The sequence below is a fragment of the Scyliorhinus canicula genome, chromosome 7 (assembly GCF_902713615.1).
Source record: "Scyliorhinus canicula chromosome 7, sScyCan1.1, whole genome shotgun sequence".
Lineage (NCBI taxonomy): Eukaryota > Metazoa > Chordata > Chondrichthyes > Carcharhiniformes > Scyliorhinidae > Scyliorhinus > Scyliorhinus canicula.
The window spans coordinates 133,844,782-133,851,154 of NC_052152.1; positions in this window are offsets into that span (position 1 = coordinate 133,844,782).

Consider the following 6,373-nt stretch of genomic DNA (forward strand, 5'->3'; position numbering starts at 1 on the left):
TCCATGTAGAGTTTGCACATTCTCCCCGTGCTTGCGTGGGTTTCGCCCACACAAACCAAAGATGTGCAGGGTCAGTGGATTGGCCACACTAAATTGCCCCTTAATTGGAAAAACTTAACTGGGTACTCTAAAAAAAAATTTAAACTTTGCTAGATCTTGTTTCTGTCATTCTTAATTTCCCACAATCTGCAGAAAAGCAAATAGAACATTGCTTAAGTATAAGATGTGACATCAGAAGGTCTGACCAGAAAGGTAGTGAGTAGATAGGCTACTTGTGCGGGGCAGCTGGATAACTGAGCGATGCAACTTATATCTAATTGCATGAAGCTTACTAGCAGCCCAGTTTGCATTCAGGAACTGAAGCACAGGCCCCTGGTGTTGTTGAATAAATACTGGAAATACCCGGAAGATCAGGCAGCCTCTGCGGAAAGTGAGAGAGTCCAAATTAATGTCTCAGGCTATTGACCTTTTGTCAAAACTGTGCGTCTCAGTAACACACCAAGGGCAGTGCCAACCTGGCATCGCCCATGCCAGCTGGCAGTGCCATCAGGGTATCTTGGCAGTGCTACGTGGTACCCTGGTGGAGAAAGTGCAAACTTCACACGGACAGTGACCTGGGGCCAGGATTGAACCTGGGTCCTTGGCGCAGTGAGGTGTTAACCACTGCACCACCATGCCATCCAGCTTTATATCCTTGTTGACACTGCCCCTTTTATTCAGAGGACCTCAACTTTTCTGACAAGCCTGATGTGTGACACTTTATGAAAAACCTTTTAGAATCGCTCCTCAGTCTTTTGGCTAAAATGAGCGTGAGGTCAGGTGTAATGCCTGGATCTGGTATGTCTCTTGTGGGGACCATGAATTGGATTCAATGTGAATTGGTTTTGGATCAGGCAAGGAGCTGGATTATCTACACTTTGAGCTCTGGCTTTGTAATTTTGATAAAGTAATAATAAAAAAAACCTTTTGGACATCCATGCGCACCACATCAACTGCAATATCCTCACCAATCCTTTCATTTATTTGATCAAAAAATGTAATCAAATCAGTTAAAAGTGATTTGCCCTTGGTCCGCAGCCTTGTATGCTGTGGTGTTTCAAATGCTCATCTAAATGCTTCTTAAATGTTGTGAGGATTCCCGCCTCTACCACTTTTTCAGGCAGTGAGTTCCAGATTCCCACCACCGTCTGGGTGCAAAGATTTCTCCTCAAATCCCCTCGAAATCTCCTTGATTAATCCAAGTCATGAGTAAATGCCCTTTTTGGGTGTCTAATTAGCCCTACTCTTCTTTTTACCGCCCTTTTACTATTTATATGTCCATGGCCGAGATTTGGATTGCCTTTTATGTTTGCTGCCAATATCTTCTCATATTTTCTCTTTGCATTTCGCATTTCCTTTCTCACTTCCTCTTTGTACTTTATATCTTCAGCCTATTTCTCAAAAGTGTTATCGACCTGGCATCTGTTATATATACTCTTTATCCACTTCATCTCACTCTCTCTTTCATCACCCAGGGAGCTGGGGCTTTGTTTGTCCTGCTTTCCTACCTCATGGGAATGTATCTCAAATGTACCCAAATTAACTTCTCTTTAAAGGCAGTCCATTGTTCAAATAGTTTTGCCCGCAAATGGTTGATTCCAAGAGGCCAGAATCGAGGAAATATAGATTTTGTGAGGGGATTGCAGTGTTTGGGCAGGTGAAAGAATTAGGGAAGGACAAGGACATGAAGAGATTTAAAGACAAGATACAAATTTTGAATTTTTGGAGTTTGGAAACGGGGAGCCAAGATGAACAGCAGAGGAGAAGGAATGCGATTTGCTGTGGATTAGAATATTGGGAAGCAAGGTTTGAAAATGAAAATCGCTTATTGTCACGAGTAGGCTTCAATTAAGTTACTGTGAAAAGCCCCTAGTCGCCACATTCCGGCGCCTGTCAGGGGAGGCTGGTACGGGTTTTTGATGAGTTGAAGATAATGATAAGTGGAGGATTGGATATCAACCACAAAAAATATTGGGGCAGTTCTGAAGATGACACAGCCAAAGAAGGTACATTTGAACTGGTACATACAGTATTAGTAGCAATAATATTGGTGTTAGGTGCCCCGACACATCTGTCACTGGTAGAATATGCTTCCTTTGCAGCCAATGTCAAATGAGGCATGTTTTCAAACCCCCAATTGTCAACCCTTGTCCTTCCACAATATAATGTGATGTGGAGATGCCAGCGTTGGACTGGGGTGAGCACAGTAAGAAGTCTTACAACACCAGGTTAAAGTCCAACAGTTTGTTTCAAATCAATGGCTTTCAGAGCACTGCTCCTTCCCCAGGTGAATGAAGAGGTAGGTTCCAGAAACATATATATAGACAAAGTTAAATATGCAGATGATACTTTGAATGTGAGCATTTGCAGGTAATTAAGACTTTACCAATCCAGAGAGAGGGGTAATCCCAGGTTAAAGAAGTGTGAATTGTCCCAAGCCAGGACAGTTAGTAGGATTTCACAAGCCCAGGCCAGCTGGTGGTGGGGGGAGGGGGGGGGGGGGGGGGGGGGGGGGGGGGTGAATGTAATGCGACATGAATCCAAGGTCCCGGTTGAGGCTGTACTCATGTGTGCAGAACTTGGCTATAAATTTCTGCTCGGCGATTCTGCGTTGTCACGCGTCCTGAAGGCTGCCTTGGAGAATGCTTCCCCGGAGATCAGAGGCTGAATGCCCTTGACTGCTGAAGTGTTCCCCGACTGGAAGGAAACATTCCTGCCTGGCGATTGTCGCACAATGTCCATTCATCCGTTGTCGCAGCATCCCCATATACACAGGATCTGCTCAGATGAGGAGGAGCGTACCAGACATCTACAGAAGGTGAAAGATGCCCTCATACGAACGGGATGTGTCGCTCAACTCATCGATCGACAGTTCCAACGCGCCATAGCACAAAACCGCACCGACCTCTTCAGAAGACAAACACGGGACACAACCGACAGAGTACCCTTCGTTGTCCAGTAATTCTACAGAGCGGACAAACTATGACATCTTCTTCGCAGTCTTCAACACGTCATCGATGAAGATGAACATCTTGCCAAGTTCATCCCCACACCCCGACTACTTGCCTTCAAACAACCGCGCAACCTCAAACAAACCATTGTTTGCAGCAAACTACCCAGCCTTCAGAACAGCGACCACGACACCACACAACACTGCCACGGCAATCTTTGCAAGACGTATCAGATTATCAACATAGGTACCATCATTACACGTGAGACCACCACCCACCAGGTATGCGGTACATACTCGTGAGACTCGGTCAACATTGTCTACCTCAGACGCTGAAGGAAAGGATGTCCCGAAGCGTGGTACATTGGCGAAATCATGCAGACACTCGACAACGGATGAACGGACATTGCGTGACAATCGCCAGGCAGGAATGTTCCCTTCCAGTCGGGGAACACTTCAGCTGTCAAGGGCATTCAGCCTCTGATCTTTGGGTAAGCGTTCTCCAAGGCGGCCTTCAGGACGCGCGACAACGCAGAATCGCCGAGCAGAAACTTATAGCCAAGTTCTGCACACATAAGTACGGCCTCAACCGGGACCTGGGATTCATGTCGCATTACATTCACCCCCAACATCTGGCCTGGGCTTGCGAAATCCTACCAACTGTCCTGGCTTGAGACAATTCACACCTCTTTAACCTGGGGTTACCCCTCTCTCTGGATCTGTAAAGACTTAGTTACCTGCAAATGCTCGTATTTAAAGTATTGTCTGCATCTTTGACTTTGTCTATATTTATGTTTTTATGTTTCTGGAACCTATCTCTTAATTCACCCGAGGAAGTAGCAGTGCTCCGAAAGCTAGTGATTGAAACAAACCTGTTGGACTTTAACTTGATGTTGTAAGACTGCTTTACAATATAATGTAATTGCCAGTTAGCTCAATCACTCTCTCACCTCCAATTTTGATGCCTTTACCTCTGGGTTGGTTCCACTCTTACCTGTCTTCTCACCGCCAGAACATATCAAGCCATAGCTCCTGTTCCCACCCCCCAATGTTATTTTGGTCTCCTCATATCGTCAGCTTCAAAGGTGGAGATAACTGAGCTCTAGGTAAGAAATTGATGGACTGGTGATGAGACGGTATGGTGAGGTGGGCAGGAGATTGCCAGGGGTTGATGGTTAATAGAATATGGGATTCAAAACTTAGTTCAGAGTTGAGTGGCAGACCGAGGTTCTGGATTGTTAGGTTCAGCCTAAACAAGCAGCCCAGTGGAGAGCAGGGAGTCGAAGATAAGATCATCGGGTTTCTTGCAAGGGTCCAATAAGATGGTGTTACCCTCGATGACCATCAGCAGAATAGAATCACTGGGGAGGGAGAATCAGAATCTGTTGCTCCAGTTGCACTCGCACAGCCCAGCTCTTTGTATGTGGTTATGGCTGGGATACTTGTTTTGTGATGATACAGATCAATGGTGGGCAACCTGTGTTCCACGTGCGGCCCATCAGGTTTCTGTGCATGACCCAACTGACATTATGTTGACCGTTGCGCATGTGCAGTGTCGCCACATTCTGCTGATTTCTGTCCGTGCAGTTTTTTTTCCAACTGTATGACTGAAGTGATCCACATGGGCAAGTGAAGGGAAGCACGTGCTGATTGTTCACAACATTGACTGAGAGCCGTGCGATCCCTCTGTGGCCAAAGTGTAAATATTTATTTTGTCTTTACCATTTGAAGTTGATGAAAGTTCTATGAATATAATGATAATCTTTATTAATATCACTAGTAGGCTTACATTAACACTGCAACGAAGATACTGTGAAAATCTCCTAGTCGCCACACTCCGGCACCTGTTCGGGTACATGGAGGGAAAATTCAGAATGTCCAATTCACCTAACAAGCATGTCTTTCGGGACTTGTGGGAGGAAACCGGAGTACCCGGAGGAAACGCACGCAGATACGGGGAGAACGTGCAGACTCTGCACAGACAGTGACCCAAGCCAGGAATCAAACTCGGTTCCCTGGCACTGTGATACAACAGTGCTAACCACTGTGCTACACTACCGTGCAAATATATAAATGAGTAAGCATTTTCTATAATTTGTGGTGAAATATTTGTCATGTATTAAATGTCCTGGTTAGTGAACAAACCCGATTTCAATCATGCGTCTCACTGAGATGAAGGAGGAACACTCATGCAGCCCACTCACTAGCCTAGGTTACCCATCACAGGCATAGGCACAGTAAAGGAGCAGAACAGACAGTCATTTTGCATGGCTCCCAGGCAGCTTCTTTTTTTAAATTTTTGGAGTACCCAATTATTATGTTTTATTTTTTTTCCAATTAAGGGGCAATTTAGCGTGGCCAATCCACCTACCTTGCACATCTTTTGTTGTGGAGGTGAAACCCACGCAGACACAGGGAGAATGTGCAAACTCCACACGGCCAGTGATCCAGGGCCGGGATTCGAACCCGGGTCCTCGGCGCCTTAGGCAGCAATGCTAACCACTGTGCCACCGTGCTGCCCACCAGCCACCTAACCTGCACACCTTTTGGGTTGGGAGGGGGGGGGTGAAACACACACAGACACGCGGAGAATGTGCAAACTCCACAGTGAGCCAGAGCCGGGATCGAACCTGGGTCCTCAGCGCTGGAGGCAGAAGTGCTAACCACTGCACCAGCGTGCCATCCTCCCAGGCAGATTCTTACTGGACACGGGTGCAGGTCACAGATTTGTCCCATTGGTTCCACATCTGACATTCATTTCAGTCCTGTGAAGTTCAGAGCTAACATGTAAACACCAGGCATGACTCAGACTCTTGCCTCCCACACAGACACAGAGTACACAATTCCCAGCACACTCCAGTGCAGTACTGGAAGGGGGGGAAGGGGTGATATATTTTTGGAGCTATGACATGATGAGATAATAAACTGAAACTGTCTCTCTGTCCTCTCAGGGGAACACTGAAGTTTCCATAACATTGTAGGAAGGAGTGATCTGCTCATTTTTCTCCTTCAACCCATCATCACCAAAAATAGATGAGAAAATATATTCATTGACCAGGCTGTGGTGTGTGGGACACAGTTCAGACTAACATTCTTATTTCCCCATTTTACAGGTGTTTCATTTTAATGTGCAACACTAGTTCAGGCAACTTCTTACTTCCCCATTTTACTGGGGGGGGGGGGGGGGGGGTTCCTTCTGGGAGGTTAATGCCACGTTATCCAGTTTTTAAAGTATATCTATATATATTGTGAATCACTTTTGGACATGTGAGTGAAAAGAAAACGCCGAGGCAATTCTTATCGGAACGGAACTTGTACTGAGATGCTTCATCATTCTCACATGATATTGTGGGGGAGGGAGATTAAAATCAGGCAAGTCTTTTT